The sequence below is a fragment of the Eulemur rufifrons genome, chromosome 6, assembly GCF_041146395.1.
Source record: "Eulemur rufifrons isolate Redbay chromosome 6, OSU_ERuf_1, whole genome shotgun sequence".
NCBI lineage: Eukaryota > Metazoa > Chordata > Mammalia > Primates > Lemuridae > Eulemur > Eulemur rufifrons.
The window spans coordinates 63711952-63728912 of record NC_090988.1 but is presented as its reverse complement, the minus strand read 5'-3'; the positions used below and the strand labels follow the sequence as shown (position 1 = coordinate 63728912).

At 38.6% G+C, this 16961-nt stretch overlaps 1 protein-coding gene and 1 non-coding gene across 2 annotated transcripts in view; one reads left to right on the top strand and one right to left on the bottom strand.

Annotated features, from left to right (window-relative positions):
• Window positions 1-365: 365 nt before the first annotated feature.
• BTBD10 (BTB domain containing 10) overlaps window positions 366-16961 on the top strand; it is a 75093-nt gene continuing 58497 nt past the window's right edge. Inside the window, exon 1 of the mRNA XM_069469612.1 lies at window positions 366-496. The gene's annotated coding sequence lies outside the window, so the exon portion shown is untranslated. The remainder of the gene's footprint in view (window positions 497-16961) is intronic.
• LOC138385574 (U7 small nuclear RNA) lies at window positions 8970-9031 on the bottom strand. Its single transcript, XR_011233797.1, has one exon. It is a non-coding gene; the product is annotated as a U7 small nuclear RNA (small nuclear RNA).

Below are 16961 nucleotides of genomic sequence, written 5' to 3'. Positions count from 1 at the left end.
GGGCTGGAGACGATGTCCGCTTTTTTCTAACGGTGACAGGAAGTCAAGGGGAAAACGTGGGATTTAAAGGTTTGGGGGCAACTGCTCTCAGCACTCAGGCTCGAGGCTAGAGGTGGATCCCGCGCTGATGCCTGTGAGAAGGGGTGGCGCTGAGCCTTCCTTTCAGTCCGCCAGCCCGAAGGCTGAGCATCCAGCCTAGGCTGCCGCTCCCTCAACTGCCATCGCACCCAGGGCCCCGCCCACTCCTGGGCGGGGAGCCACCGTTCTCGCGAGAACGAAGTTAGCCTCGCCTTTTTAGCTTGCGGGCTCTCGCGAGAAGAGTCTGAGGAGCCGGCCTGCAACCTGCCCGGGCGGCTCTGGTAGCGGCTGCCGCTGGAGTGGCAGCCTCCACAGACTCCTCCTGAGGGATCCGGCTGAGGAGGAAGCGGAGGTGTCGCTGGCCTCGGCCTTTGCTTTGATTTTCAGTGGACATTTAAGGAGGACTGCAGGTTCGAGGGCGACTGGACTCTGTTGGGGAACTGTGTGGGGGCGGCGCGGGAGGTTGGGCTAGGCGGGGGCGAAGGAGGAAAGGGGCGGAGGCCGAATGTGGGCATGAGAGACCGGCTGCTTTGGCCGTGGTCTGGGCGGCCGGACCCTGCTAGGGGACCGAGGTGGCATTTTGGGCTCCGACCACGGGTACTCAATTCAGGGAGGCAGGGATGGGACTTCGGTTTCGAGGGTGCTGCTTTTGGGTTGGGAGTCCGGAGGCCTTTCCCCAGGGATGAAGGCGATACCCTCATCCTTCCCTTCCAGGGCAGAGTAACCCTGTGCCCCGCCCCTTTCCTGTCATATCTGGGCTAACGCAGCGACATCCTGAGGAGGGCGCATCACAATAGGGGTAAGGTGGTGTGTGCTCTCCCTTTGGGTGAAGAGAGGTGAGACCCCAGTAACGTGCTGCGTGGTTTTATGCTGTAGCCGTATCACGTATGGTAAAGCTTTGTTTTTCCCAAACTTGCAGGTTCCGATTTCTTTCTTCTTCAGGCACAAGTCCCCTGACACCCTGATTTTTGGGAATGGGGTGGGGAGAGGTGATACATCCTTTAGTAATTTGTTAGCGTGGGCCAGTGTGACCATTCCTGGGTCTCACAGATTTCCTACTTCTGAGGCCATGATGAGAAGTCACTAGTCCAGACATGCTAAAGATAGAGCTTCACTTGCTTGTCCTTTGTGCACTTAGCAAAGAAAATTATTTTACACATTTTTTATCTTTCAGAGTCCTTCATGCTTTTTATTAGAATTAACAATCTAAATGAAGCAGCACAGGATATTGATTTTATTTGGACAATTGGGTTCTTTCCCACCCTTCCTCCCCCCGCCCCCCACAACTACACAAATTTGATCAAAATGTTTTAGAGAGGGGATTAGGGATAAATTTTGAATGAAGGAGACTAGAAATTGGAATAAAAGGCGTACTAAAGAATGCAACCATAGGGCCAAAATAGTTTCTGTACTGGAGAGCCCATTTAGTGCTGAAGTCCAGGCCTGAAACCCAGGACTGCAGTTGTCATTTGAATATAAAGCAGAAAGCAGTAGAACATATTTGGGAAAGGATTTGATAGTGGATTAAGACTATAAAAAAAGTGTGTGAGGAGATTTTTTTTTTTTTTTTTTTTGAGACAGAATCTCACTCTGTTGCCCCGGCTAGAGTGCCATGGCGTCAGCCTAGCTCACAGCAACCTCAAAGTCCTGGGCTCAAGCGATCCTCCTGCCTCAGCCTCCTGAGTAGGGCACGTGTCACCATGCCCGGCTAATTTTTTCTATATATATTTTTAGTTGTCCAGCTAATTTCTTTCTATTTTTTCAGTAGAGACAGGGTATCGCTCTTGCTCAGGCTGGTCTTGAACTCCTGAGCTCAAACGATTCTCCCGCCTCAGCCCCTCAGAGTGCTAGGATTACAGGCGTGAGCCACCACGCCCGGCTCCAGCTCCGAGGAGATTTTTGAAGGTGTAAATGTGTTTCATAAATTTCCCCAAACATTTCTTAGAGTTTATTGACTTGTTATTCTTATACATAAAGAGAAAGTAGGAGAGGAGGTTCTGAAGCATGGAGTGTGATAAGGAACTTAGAGTAGCATAGTGTTCAATCCAGAAAACTTTCACTGTCTCAACAATTTTGCATTTTCACCTTTTTTTCTCACTTCCAGAAAAGCTTTCAGATGGACTTTTTACCTGCAGATGGACTTGTTATCTTTCTACCAATCTGAATTTTGTTCTTTGTCACCCTCTTTTCTTCTAAGCCTTGTGAATTTTTTTATTATTAACTGCAGTTGCAAACTACTGTGATCTGCTTTGTGGCTTTTCACATGAGGTTACTTAGTGTAGTATGTGTGGAAGTGATATGGAAAATATTATGTACCTTTCAAAGGGATAGGTTAGGAGTAGCAAACTTGCATACCTTCATGTACTAGCCAGATAATGAAGATGAGTGAAATGCACTGGAGAGTTTATGTGGTATTTAAGAGGGACATCCAGTTCTCAGGTCTGCCTGATTAGTGCAATATTATGAATATGGGCCCAGTCTTCAGCATTCTCAAGAGAACACAGGAAGTCTAGATTTTTTTGTGTAGCCCCTTGATTTTTAAAAATACAACTAGTTAAAACAATTAAGAATAACTTCATGTGGCCCAGTCAAACCCAAACCTATCTGTAATTGTATTGTGCTCTCTAGTTTAGGAGCTCTGATATAGAATTAATAAATTTTACAACTGGAAAAAAGATTTAAAGCAAATATGTCAATTAGTTTGGAATTTCAAACTTTAGAGAGAGTTGGGGAAAATGTCAAGTCTACTTGAAACCAATAGTTAAGTTTAATAGCCTTTAAATATAGTAGGACAAATTGAACTGGTATTTACTATTAATGTTTTAGCTGTGAACATAACTGAAGGAAAAAAACCTCTCAGTATTTATAGTTTAATAAACTCAGAGTTCTGAGCAAAGCTGATTTATAGGTATCTTGTAGGGAAATTGATTTATTTAGAAGCTTTTTATTGTACTTGCCCCTAATGTGTAAAATTGAATCCAGGAGACTCTGTACAATGCATTGTAGGATTTGAATGTTTATTGTTTGCTGTGCTACCCCGCATTGCCTTCCTAGTTATTGACTTTTACTGGAAGAAATATTGATCCCTTCCTTGGATTTTATTCCCTGGCAGTTGGGGTTGGAGGGGTTTGGCAACTGGATGGAAAGAAATGGGATGGGGAAAGTGTGATAGGAAGCGGGCACTCTTGTGCCTCTTCCTTACAACGTCCATTAAAAAATTGATTTGGGTTAGCTAGTTTTTCTTATAAGGAGAATAGATACTTTGATTAAACTTTGTGTTTTAGACATAGTAGAGCTTAATGACATTTGTGGAATTGAACCTTATGGATTAAACCTCATTGACCCATTAACATGAAGTACTTTAATCACATAATCTGATTCATACCTAGTTGGGCTGTGGGGACTGGGAGTTTTAGAGGTCAGACCTAGTACTTAGGTATATAGAGGGCAAAGTTGAGGGTCCTCACTGGGGGTAAGGGTGAAAGAGGAGGTTACTTGACGGAGAGAGTTTTGAAAAGGAAGATGAAATGGTTAAGTATCCTTTTGTTTGTTGTGCAGTTTTACAAAGAGGTCTGCCTTTTATGACTAAATTTATCATAACTCATAACTCATGCAAAGACTGTGTGTGTGTGTGTATATATATATATATATATATATATATTTTTTTTTTTGAGACAGAGTCTCGCTCTGTTGCCCAGGCTAGAGTTGCTATGTTGTCATCATGGCTCACAGCAACCTCAAACTCCTGGGCTCAAGTGATTCTCTTGCCTCACCTTCCCCGGTAGCTGGGACTACAGATGCATGCCACCACACCCAGCTAATTTTTTCTACTTTTAGTAGAGATGGGGTCTTGCTCTTGCTCAGGCTGGTCTTGAACTCCTGAGCTCAAGCGATCCTCCTGCCTCAGCCTCCCAGAGTGCTAGGATTACAGGCGTGAGCCACTGTGCCCTGCCAAATACTGGGTTTTTAATCGGGACTGTTTTGCAGACTTGATTTTCTTCATTTTAGCCCCGTCTTCTCAGGTCAACCTAGGCTAATAGCTCTTCATCCAATCTCTGCCTCTCTTTGGAACAGGAGGTGAAATAGCAGATGTATATTATGTTTGTGAGGTGCTCTTGTTTGAGAGTTTTAAATACATTCCTGAGGGATTTGTTTTACACTTGCTGAGATTTTGCTTGTTGAAGGGGGAACTATCATTTTCCTCTTCCCATGTTTCTACCATGACTTGTAAATAGGAAGTTCTCTCTTGGAAATAACTTCCCTCTTCTTTGCATCGCTGAGATACCTTCCCAAAGGAGGATTAAGTGAGACTAGGAGAACGGGTTGAGTATACTTTTTCTCAGTGCCTTCTGGTTTCATTTTTGGAACTCCCAATTCTTAGGATAATACATTCTCTAGTCATCTGTATGCTTTTCTGAGCAGGCTGGACTCCTATGAGGGAGAAGGAAATGGAACAGTTCTAAGTGGGTAAGTTTAATTTATAATCAAAGTAATAAGGTGTATGCCCATTTAATTCAGTTACATTTTTGTCTTCATCTGTCTGACTCCTTTATTTTATTTCTTTGTTGGTTCTGAACTGAAAGTGTGTGTATGGGGAGAAGTTAGTTACAGATTTTGCTAATGGAGGAAGAACTATTAAGAATTTTTTTTTTCTTTTTAGTAGAGTCTTTATGGGGTTCAAGCTAATGTTGCATTTCCCCTAATATGGCTTGCTCTGGTTTACTTTGGGACCTACCTTGCTAAGATAGTTGTAATCTAGAACTTGGAAATGGAAGATGAACAATCAGAATTCAAAGAGATGTTCTCTGGGAGAGGATTAAGAGCTTGGTAAATGTTAGTTGTAGGCAAGAAAACAATGAGCTGAGTATTTGAAATAGTAGAAACTTAAAAAATAAATAAAAAACAATAAATAATTAGTTTTAACCTAAATACTCAATATTGAAGAATACTGAAATATAGTATTCATAAGAATTATAAAAAATAGTAAACTATAAAGAGAAAAGATTTTATATCAAATATGTGCCGTTATGTCACAGGAGATTTCTGAAGATTGTGTCTTTGCCAATAAAAACATCTTTCTTCACCCTATTAATAGTTTATGTTATTCTTTAAAAAAATGTAAAGTATCTGATTACATGGTACTTATTTTAATCTTTGTAGTTGAAATTAGTGGTACATTAGTATTTTTGGTGATAAACTGAAATTAACATTTAGTATTTAGCTGGGAGTGAGAGTCTGTCATAGTGAATCACTGATTGAAGTACTTGATTAGAAACTATGAATAATACTTTTCTAAGGTCATTTTAAGTAGTAATCATACTTTTCTTCTTGGAGTGCCTTATTTGGAATCATTTAGATCAGAGTTTAAAGCCCATTGTTAGCTCTATGACATTAATATTAACCTCTCTGAGCCTTTGTTTCCTCATATGAAAAATGTGTATAGAACACAATTGTCAGGGATTTCAGGATGAAATGAAATAAAGTATATAAAGGTGTTATGTAAATAGTAACATGATGTATGAATTTAAGTTAGCACTTGGGTCTGTGTTTATGCTCGGAAAATAAGCATGCTGGCATCATCTTCTCCTTCTCCCCCACTCCCTATATCTCCAGGGATTTTGAAACACATTCATCAGTTAAATTTACATTCACATCTGCCTGTCTTATTTGGAAGGAACAAGTTCAGATGACTGTGTACAGCCTTGCCAATATGACTCCATTGTAAATTAAAAGCTTTTTCTTTTTCTTTTCTTTTTATTTATTCTAGTAAGCATTGAACAATAGGAAGCTCTTTTTCTCATTTTTCATCTTGGCATCCATTGGCTAGTATTTGGAATTCTATGTAATTTGAATGTAGGTAGAGAAGTAGACAAAAGGGAAAAAAGACTAGATTGAAGAGAGAGATGGTGTGGCATTTTAAAAGTGACCTATTGGGATATGGCCATCTACTTCTAAAAAAATAAAAACATTTTATTTTTATTATTTGGACTATTCCCTTTAAGATCTTTCACTATCATTGCTTATAGCAGTTGGGTAGAAAATTATCCTAAGTTTTCTATTTGTAGACTATATGAAATGTCAGCGTAAAAATAAATTTTAAAGCTCAGATACCTGAGAAAGAATCATGGGCGCAAAATTGTGCAACAAATGTTTTTTATGATTTTCTCATTTTTGGATGGGCATACAGATAGTGCTGAATTATTTTAAAGGTAATTATTTCATTCAAGACAGTTTAGTTTTATACACTGTGGGGTTGAATTTGATTTTTCTCACATCTAGAAGGCAAGGCAGTCTGCTCTTTTCAGCTCTTTATTTGTTCATTTAGAGTTTTCTTTTTTTCTTTTTTCTTCTTTTCATTTATAGTTTTTTTTAAAAAGGGTTTAACTTCCTGTATGATGCCTAAGTGTGGGGCACTCTTAGTTCCTTCTTGTTGAATTTTTCAAATGGACTGTGTTTCTTTTAAGAGAATATTTATTTAAGACTAGTGGGGTTATAAAAACCATAATACTGTAAGTAACTTTAACATCATTAACATTCTAAATTTCAGAAGAGAAAACTGAAGTGCAAATCAAGCCCCCTAACTAATTTTGATGAAGGGTGTTGGCTGATAGTAGGAAGGACTAGTATACAGATTCCCAAGTCTCCTGATTCTGAGTGGTTTATTCCAGTGATTCCCGTAGTGGGTTGCATGTACTTCTAGGAGTGCATGAAAAACTTATTCCTTGTGCAACATGAAGAAAACAATAGAACTTCTATTATATTTATTTTTTACTATATCCTTTTTTCATTTCTATTTTTCATATATATGTTCTGTGTAGATAATACTGGTATGATAGTATGTGTGCATTATTTATAAATATACATACATGTAGATAGCTGTTCATGTTAGTTGAACTCAAAACATGTTAAGAAAGGGAAAAACTACCTTATTTTAAAAGAAGTGGTATGGCATCTTTGATCATCTTTGCTTCTGTAGTGAATGATATTTAACAGCAGTCTTAAACAGGTATTAATTTTGAAATTGTTTTATGATGAGTACTTTGAAACATTTCTGGTAAAAGTAGATTTTTTTGGAGTAATTTCTTTCTAACTATAAAAGTAATGTTCATTGCTTGCAATTTGAGACATTTAGCAAAGGGCAAGGAAGAAAATGGTACCATAATCCCATGACCCAATGATAATTGCTTCCAGTCACAGATATATGTGTGTGTGTGTACATACATACATGTTAAATATACCCTAAATTGTGATCATTCTGTATGTAATGACTTAAAATTTTTTATTTTGAGAAATTAAAATAATAGACATAACTAGATTTAAAAATTAATGTTTTGTTATGTGTTATTTTTTTTTTTTTTTGAAACAGTTTCACTCTGTCACCCCGGCTAGAATGCAGTGGCGTCACCATAGCTCACTGCAACCTCAAACTCCTAGGCTCAAGTGATCCTTCTGGTTTAGCCTCCTGAGTAGTTGGGATTACAGGTGCGCACCACGAAGCCCGGCTAATTTCTCTATTTTTAGTAGAGATGAGGTCTCTCTCTTGCTCTGGCTGGTCTTTTTTTTTTTATTTGTTTGTTTGTTTGAGACAGAGTCTCAGTCTATTGCCCGGGCTAGAGTGCCGTGGCGTCAGCCTAGCTCACAGCAACCTCGAACTCCTGGGCTTAAGCAATCCTACTGCCTCAGCCTCCCAAGTAGCTGGGACTACAGGCATGTGCCACCATGCCCAGCTAATTTTTTATATATATATTTTTAGTTGTCTGGCTAATTTCTTTCTATGTTTTTTAGTAGAGATGGGGTCTCACTCTTGCTCAGGCTGGTCTCGAACTCCTGAGCTCAAACAATCCACCCTCCTCGGCCTCCCAGAGTGCTAGGATTACAGGTGTGAGCCACCACGCCCGGCCTCTGGCTGGTCTTGAACTCTTGACCTCAAGCAATCCTCCCAGAGTGCTAGGATTGCAGGTGTGAGCCACTGTACCTGGCCCATGTATATATATGTGTGTGTGTGTGTGTGTGTGTGTGTATATATATATATATATTTCTTCTTCATGTCACAAAAGGTAGCAAAAGGCTGTGTTTTGCTTGTTCTCTGCCTACTTTTTTCACTAACAGTATATTTAACGTCTTGGATATTAATTCATATTAGTGCTTGGGGATCTTCCTTATTCTTTTTAATGGATGCGTAGTATTCTATTATGTGGCTGTACTTAGTTTATTCAGTTAGCCCCTTTTGATGCACAGCCAGATTGTTTTCAGTCTTTTGCCCTTATAAATAACACCACAGGAATATATTTTTGAATATTTAGTTGAATATTTGTACCCACAAATTTTCAGGGTGGATTCTTAGAGGTGGGACTGATAAATGTATGTGTAATATTGTTGTATATTACAAAATTCCTCTCCATGGGGGTTGTATCATTTGTATTTTTCATCAGCAGTGTATGAGAGTATAGAGGATATTTCTTCATAGCCTCACCAATAAGAGTATATGGTCAAAATTGCAGGTGTTAATTTGCATTTTCCTTATGAGTGAGGTTCATATCATCTTCATATGTTTAAGACCATTTGGCTTTATGTTTTTTGAAAATTGTGTGTTTCTTTTCTGCATTCTCTGTTGTGAGGAAGACAGCAGATTTCGTTTTTAAAGAGCTCCTTATATACCGTGGACTTAGGTAGGCCTTTCCAATATAAGGCAAAAATATTTGTTTTTAAAATTTTGTTAATTTTTTTGGTACTTTTTGTGATGCAAAGGTGTTTTTGTTTACAGTTAAATAAGAAGGGTTTTCCATCCTTCCAGATTTTAAGTAAAATCACCCATTTTTTTCAGCTGATTAGTTTAGAGTATACCCTAGTATATGGTATGAGTACCGGATTCATTTTTTTTTTTTCTTTTATGGGGTCTTTTGGTGACGACCGGAAAACCTGCTAGACAAATTCTAAAAGAGCTGTAACACTCGGATTCGATTTTATGTTTTCCCATATGTATGTTTACACATCCCAATGCTGTTAATTAGTATCTGTCTTTTCCTCAAGGGACTTGAGATACCACTTTATTATATATTGAATTTCCTTATATTTTAGGGGTCTATTTCTGGACCTTTTATTCTGTTCTGTTGGTTGGTCTGTCTATTCATGTACCACGGACTTTTAGTTATTGAAATAAGCCTCAATTCAAAGATCTTTGAATATAATAAACCGATTTTTGTTTTATTAAAATGGAACACTACCTGTAATACTAAGACACAAAGACATGTAAAGTGTTTCTTTGCAAGCAAGTATTTTGTCTTGGGGCAAATTTTAGAGTCATTAACATGAAGCATTTAGAGGAAAAATAACTTCTTTGGTGGAGAAGGTTCTGATATTCTAGCTCTAATTGTGCTGACAAAACTGGTAGCTACCAGCCATATGTGGCTATTTAAATTTAGATTAATTAAAATATAAAATTTAAAACTCAGTTCTTTAGTTGTAGTAGCCACATTTTAAGTGCTTAATAACTACATGTAGCTAGTGGCTAGTTTTTAGACAGCACATAGAACATTTCCATTATCACACAAAGTTCTATTGGGCAGTACTGCAATCTAGAACTTGAATCATATTTACTTTTGTAGCCTATGGAGCTGATAGCAGATAAACAGGCAAGATAAAAATTTGAAGGAATAGAAGGTAAAGGGAATAATGAATAGGTCAAAATGGAGCAGTGTAATAAAGATTTTGTGAAAAAAATACAACTTATAAAAGCATCATGGAGAAAAAAAAGAAAAATATATTTATGAGTCGGGTTTATTTAAAGGCTGTTGCTTCTTAGCAGTTGAATGTAATCTCCTTTGATTTAGACATGAGCTTACAGGAGCTTTGCCTATATTAAATGATGTTACGTCAAGGTGATTTGCTTCAACTAAGATATTTCTGGTTTTGAAGTCAGTACTATTTGGTCATAGTAGAAAAGGAAAACAGTGAGATACTGCTTTATCCAAGATCAAGGAGCCAACAGAAAAAAATAAAAATAAAAAAGATATTGCTTTGAAATATTAAAAAATATGCTTTTTACTGAGTTTTAAGAACTTAACATTATATACGGTATCTAGTTATTTGCAATGTTAATCACGAAATTTAGGTACTTTGTAAGTGCTTAAGACACGGAAAGACTTTCAAATATTTATTGAGCTGTTTGAGATAGGAAAAAACAAATGAATGAAACATTTCTTGAAGTGTTGATGCCTAGATTTAGAAGTAAAATTTGAATAAAAATTCTATAAAGGTGGTAAAATCAATTAACACAAAGATTTTATATCCGAATCACTTCTGGAACATCGAGGGCTGAATATGAGTTGACTTTGGAAGTCTTACATCTTTTTGGATTAGATAAGGCCTTTTAAATAGACAGTTGACCCTACTTTCAATGGAAATGCCATGCAATTTTATAAAATCTGTCTTTAGAGAGTACCCCTAGCGGTTATCAAAATGCCTGAAAAGGTGCTAAGTACTCAATAAATAGATTTTGAATGAACGAATAAATCAATCTAATTTTATATCATGAAATTAACTTACATAAAATTCAGTCAGATATAATCTAGTATAAAAATACCCTGAATAATATTCTCAGGCAAACTTGCTTTGTTTAAACTGCAACAAATCAGAAAAGGACAAGCCTTGACAATTGAAAGGGCTTCTCTGAGATTTAAAGAGATATCTTTGAGGAATATTTTGGGAAACTCAGGGCTCATTTGATAATATCTTGAAAAATTTTATATTTTCTCTCCTTTATCCCCACTTTCTTGATATATATTTCCTGAGAGCAGGTATTGGCATTAGAAATTGAATTGTTATGATTTTTGTTCATTTAAGGGTAAGATTCACATGGTTGGCGCTCTTTGCCATAACTAAAACATAGGTATACTTATGGGATAATATATATGTATATATTGAGATAGGGTCTTGCTCTGTTGCTCAGGCTGGAATGTAGTGGTGCAATCATAGCTCAGTTAACCTTGAACTCCTGGGCTCAAGCGAATCCTCCTGCCTTAGCCTCCCGAGTAGCTGGGACTACAAGTGCGTGCCACCATGCCTGGCTAATTTTTAAATTTTTTGTAGAGGCAGGTCTCACAATATTGTCCTGGCTGGTCTCAAACTCCCAGCCTCAAGTGATCTTCCTGCCTTGGCCTCCCAAAGTTCTGTGTTTACAGGTGTGAGCCACCTCATCTGGCGATAATATTCTTTTGCCCACCTCATCTGGCAATAATATTCTTTTAAAACAAACAACTGAAAGTGAAAGACTTGTAAATCTTTGTGTTCCCTCTGCACTAGTAGATTATATTAAATGAAATGTCCTTCAATTTCTTTCATCTTAATTTAGTTAATTAAACGTTTTGTAAAAGCTTACATACAAGTTGTACTAAGCTATGAGGACACAAATATGACTCCTATTTTGTTCTTGTCCTCAAGGGTCTTACAGTCTAATGGCCAACATGTAGCAGAAACATATTATGCATACGTATTGATCATATTTAAGCAATCAAAAAATACAAAATTACACTTAAGCAGGAAAATTAAACAAGGAAAAAATTTCTATAACAATACTACCTCCAAATATTTTATTATAGACCCTTCCTAATATTATCATTATGAAAACAATATGTAGGAAATTCAAATATGATTAGAGGGGATATAATGAAAAGTAAGTCTCTCCAGCATTTCTTCAGAGGCAACTAGTCATAGTTTTATGTGATATTTCTAGACATTATTTTAATGTATACAAGTATGGATAAATGTTTTTCTGTGTGTATAAAAATGGGAATATATAATGATTATCTGTACCTTGGTCTTAGCTTAATAATACATCTTGGAATATTTTTTATATTAGTATATCTATCCATATGTCTATCTCATTTTTACTGTTTACATAAAATATTGTACATATTTTTAACCAGCTCACGTGATGTACATTTATATTGGTTCCAGATTTTTGCTGTGACAAATAGTGCTATATATCATGTCAAGGGAGAAAAGAGATATATTCATTTTGTGTGTATGCATGTGTTAATGTAGTGGTATGTCTAATTAAAACAAGGCCTGAACAAAACATTAAACTTTTAGTGTCATTCATAGGGAGAACGTGTTGGGCAATATGGCAGACAGACTCTAAGGTGGTTCCCATGATCTCTGCCTCTTGGTGTTTGTGCCTTTGTATAATTCTTTCCCCTTTAGTGTGAGCAGAATCTGACTTCTTTCTTCTTTTTCTTTGTTTTTTTTTTTTTTAATAGAGACAGGGTCTTGCTATGTCACCCAGGTTGCTGGAGTGCAGTGGCACAGTCATACCTCACTGCAATCTCGAACTCTTGGGTTCAGCAATCCTCCTGCCCCAGCCTCCTGAGTAGCTGGGACTACAGGTGTGTGCCACCATGCCTGGCTATTTTAAAAATATTTTGTAGAGACAAGGTCTCACTGTGTTGCCCAGGGTGGTCTCAAACTCCTGGCCTCCAGCAGTCCTCCAGCCTCACCCTCTCAAACTGCTGGGATTATAGGCATGAGCCACCATGCCCAGCCAAAATCCAACTTCCTTCAAACTAAAAGGATATGGCAAAGTGATGGGGATGTTTACTTTACATTTCATAAGACTCCATTTTGGTAGCAGACTTACTATTTCTCTGTTGTTGGCTTTCAATCCTACTGTTACAAGGAATTGAATTGTTACAATGTGAGTGAGTTTAGAAGCATATCCTTCCCCAGTCCAGTCTCCAGATGAGGACCTGGTCCTGGTTAACACCTTAATTATAGCCTTGCAGAGGACCCAGCTAAACCATGCCAGGTTCCTGACCCACAGAAACTGAAATAATATATGTATATTGTTTTAAGCCACTGGATTTGTGGTAATTTGTTATGACTCACTCACTATTGGGGCAGAAGTAGAAAAGTTCTCACCAGTTTTCCTTATTAAAAGTTTATGGCCCGGCGCGGTGGCTCACGCCTGTAATCCTAGCACTCTGGGAGGCCGAGGTGGGCGGATCGCTCGAGGTCAGGAGTTCAAGACCAGCCTGAACAAGAGTGAGACCCCGTCTCTACTAAAAATAGAAAGAAATTATATGGACAACTAAAATATATATATACAAAAAATTAGCCGGGCATGGTGGCGCATGCCTGTAGTCCCAGCTACTCGGGAGGCTGAGGCAGTAGGATCGCTTAAGCCCAGGAGTTTGAGGTTGCTGTGAGCTAGACTGACGCCACGGCACTCACTCTAGCCCGGGCAACAGAGTGAGACTCTGTCTCAAAAAAAAAAAAAAAAAAAAAGTTTATGCATGTTGTTTGTGGCAGTGGGAGGATCGATGACTGACTATTGATGGTAACGTGGCAGTGTGATTTAGAGTTTTTGATCAAAAAGTGGTTTAATTATGTCATGTTAATATGTTTGATGCTTTTGAGTATTAATTAAAAATCATTGCTAATTTTTTCTTTTTTAAATTTAAATGTGATAAAATTCTTCCTTTTTGGTGTATACTTCTGTGAGTTTTGATAAAAGCATACAATTGTGTGACTACCACCACAACAATCAAGATACAGAATAGTTCCATTCCCCTCCCCGCCCTGCCCCCCTCCCCCCCCCAGCCCCCAAAACATTACCTTGTGCTGTCCCTGTATAGTCATTTCAGCCTCTGGCTGATCTATTCTCTGTCCCTATAGTTTTGTCTTTACAAGAATGTCACAGAAATGGAATCATATGGTGTGTAATCTTTGAGTCTGTCTTCTGTCTAATGCTTTTGAGATCTTCCATGTTGTATGTATTCAGTTACTTACATGTTATATTATTATGTGCTGTCCCACCCATCTCTGCAGCTCTATTTCTTTTTCTTCAGTCTTTCTTGCTCTTCATTCTGTGTATTGGGTTATTTTTATTGATCTGTTTTCCAAGTTCCCTGATTTTCTTTTTGTCATCACCATCTGCTACTGTACCCATCTAATTTTTCATTTTAGTTATTCTTTTCAGCTAGAGCTGAATTGCCATTTCTTTTGATAGTTTTTTCCTCTCTACTGAGATGCCCTTTCTTGATGATTCTTCTTTTAGTTCCTTGGACATACTTTTTCTTTAATTGTTTGAATATATTTATAATAGGTACTTTGAAGTCTTTGTTTGCTGAATCCAACATCTGAGCCCTTTCAGAGTCAGTTTCTATTTCTATTGACTGCTTTTTATTCTCTTAATTCTTTACATGTCTCATAATTTTTGATTGAAACTTGGGCATTGTAGTGGGTTTTTTTGTTTGTTTGTTTGGAGATGGGGGTCTTGCTGTGTTGCCCAGGCTGCCAGGCTGGATTTAAACTCCTGGGCTCAAGCAGTCATCTCGCCTCAGCCTCCAGACCCCTCCAGGGTCTACAGGTGCATGCCACTGCACCTGGCCATAGTATTCTTATGAGGATTGTTTTTTTTTTTTTTGAGACAGAGTCTCACTTTGTTGCCCAGGCTAGAGTGAGTGCCGTGGCGTCAGCCTAGCTCACAGCAACCTCAAACTCCTGGGCTCAAGCGATCCTCCTGCCTCAGCCTCCCGAGTAGCTGGGACTACAGGCATGCGCCACCATGCCCGGCTAATTTTTCTAGATATATATTTTTAGTTGTCCATATAATTTCTTTCTATTTTTAGTAGAGACGGGGTCTCGCTCTTGCTCAGGCTGGTCTCGAACTCCTGACCTTGAGCGATCCACCCGCCTCGGCCTCCCAGAGTGCTAGGATTACAGGCGTGAGCCACCGTGCCCGGCCGAGGATTGTTTTGTTGTTGTTGTAGTTCCAGTAACTATTAATTTGCTTGGACTCAAACTGCAAACTTGTTTCCCCTGCAGTGTATAGCAGCTGCCATCTGTGCCCATTTCTTGCTGTTTTTGGTTCTCTTTATTAATTACCTTATATATTTTCATATAAGATAAGATCTCACTATGTTGCTCAGGCTGGTCTCAAACTTCTGGGCTCACATAATCCTCAGCCTCCCAAGTAGCTGGGAGCATGCTACCACCCTTGGTTCATTTCTTTTTCCAACTAATTATTTTTTATCTTGTTCTCCCGTGGGGCAGGGCAGAGGGAAGGCTCTTCTGCACCTATGCAATTTGGTGGTCAACTGAGAATTTATTTGGGCAGAGATCTTTTTATACTCAGATTTTGGAATTCACCCTCTTGTGGGTCCTTTATTTCTGGGAATAACCTCGTAATTTCAAGTTTACCTGCTAGTGGTGGTCTCTGTCCTCTGATATCCCAACCACCAAGGGCTTCTTCAGCTTGAGGTGTGTATTATTGGGCAATACACTCAGTTTAAAAAGCATCAAACTCATGGATCTCATGCCATGCAGCTTTCAAGGGTAGATTCCTCTATGGTCTCTGACTGCTTTTTTGCTAGGCTATCTGGAGTCTCCCTCCTGCACCATTACAACCCCGCATCCTCTAATGCATGTGTAATTTAGCTGTCAGCCAGGACTTTGAGTTTATGCTCAGATTTTGAATCTAACCTCTCTGTTGTTCTTTCACTCCCAGTTTATTTGCCTTAAATTTTCACCTGCACTTCCAGCTTTGACTTCTTCTCTACTGCTTTGAGTTGCGTAGCTGCCTGGTTTCCTTTACCATATTTGTGAGGGGTGGGAGGGGACTCAGGAAAAAACTTTTGAATTGAGTTTATAATTCTGTCCCTTCTAGTTGTAGTTTTTCAAGATTAAACTCTTCTTTCACTACTCTCTCCTTTGAGACCTCTCCAGTGCTTTTAAATAGTTATTTTTTATAGTTTATCCAGATTTAAATAATTGCTTTCTGTAGGAGGCACACATGATCCCTTTGCCTGGCTGCATTTGTAAGAGGTTTCTTTTCATCTCTCTGATTTCCTTTTTATTTAAAACTTGTTTCCATGTATTCTTTGTCCTTTATGATTATGTGTGGTAGGATTCAGTCCCTTGAGCTTCTCCAGTTCTTAATGTTCCTAAAAATGACTGTTCATTTCCTTAGCAATTAATTTATGAATTTATGTTACACTACATGGGAAGATTTAGAGTGGATTAGCCGTCATGAGGAAATTACAGACATTTTCATGGTGGTTATTTGCATATCATATATTCTGCTTTTCTGGGTAGTACAATCTCTCTTTTATTCCTGAGGATGGAGGTTCATCAAATGATCCTCAAGTTTCTGGTCCTTCAGAATTCTTCCTCCATGTAGGCCCCACTGAAGGCCTTCTGTGTAGATAGTACAAAATTAACTGTGTGAACATTTAGATGCTTGCCCTTTTGTCTGCCAGTCTCAAGTGATTCATTTGCTCTATAGGGCTATCTCTCCTCCTGTTGGTTCTTTCCACACAGGGAAGGTTACCTTAGGACATGTAGCTAGCTCAGATGTCTTCTTGGCTTCTTCCTGGTCAGTCTTTACCATCCACATTTCTGAATATTTGGCTTTCTATCCAGCTGAAGGCAGCCCTTGACTGTGGGCACTGTGATTCTGTCCTCTTCATGATTCTCCCTGTTTTACCTATTAGGTCTTTTCTCTCCAATAACCACCACAGTTGAATTACTTTGTTTGCAAAGTTTGGGAGGTAAAAATAACTTCACATTAATAGAGAAGCTCTTGTGTAATGACTATTCAGGGTGTGCTGTGGTTTGAATGTGTCCCCCAAAATTGACATGGTAGAAACAATCCTCAATGGAGCAGTGCTAGGAGGTGATTGGGTTATGATGGTGAAGCCCTCATAAATGGATTGATATAGTTACTACAGGAGTGAGTCAGTTATTGAGAGAGTGGGTTATTATAAAAGCGAGCTTTATTCCTCACGTTTTCTCTCTTGCCCAAACTCTCTTGTTCTTCTGCTTTCTGTTATGGGATGACACAGCACAAAGGCCCTCATTGCCTGAAGCTGGTGACATGCTCTTGA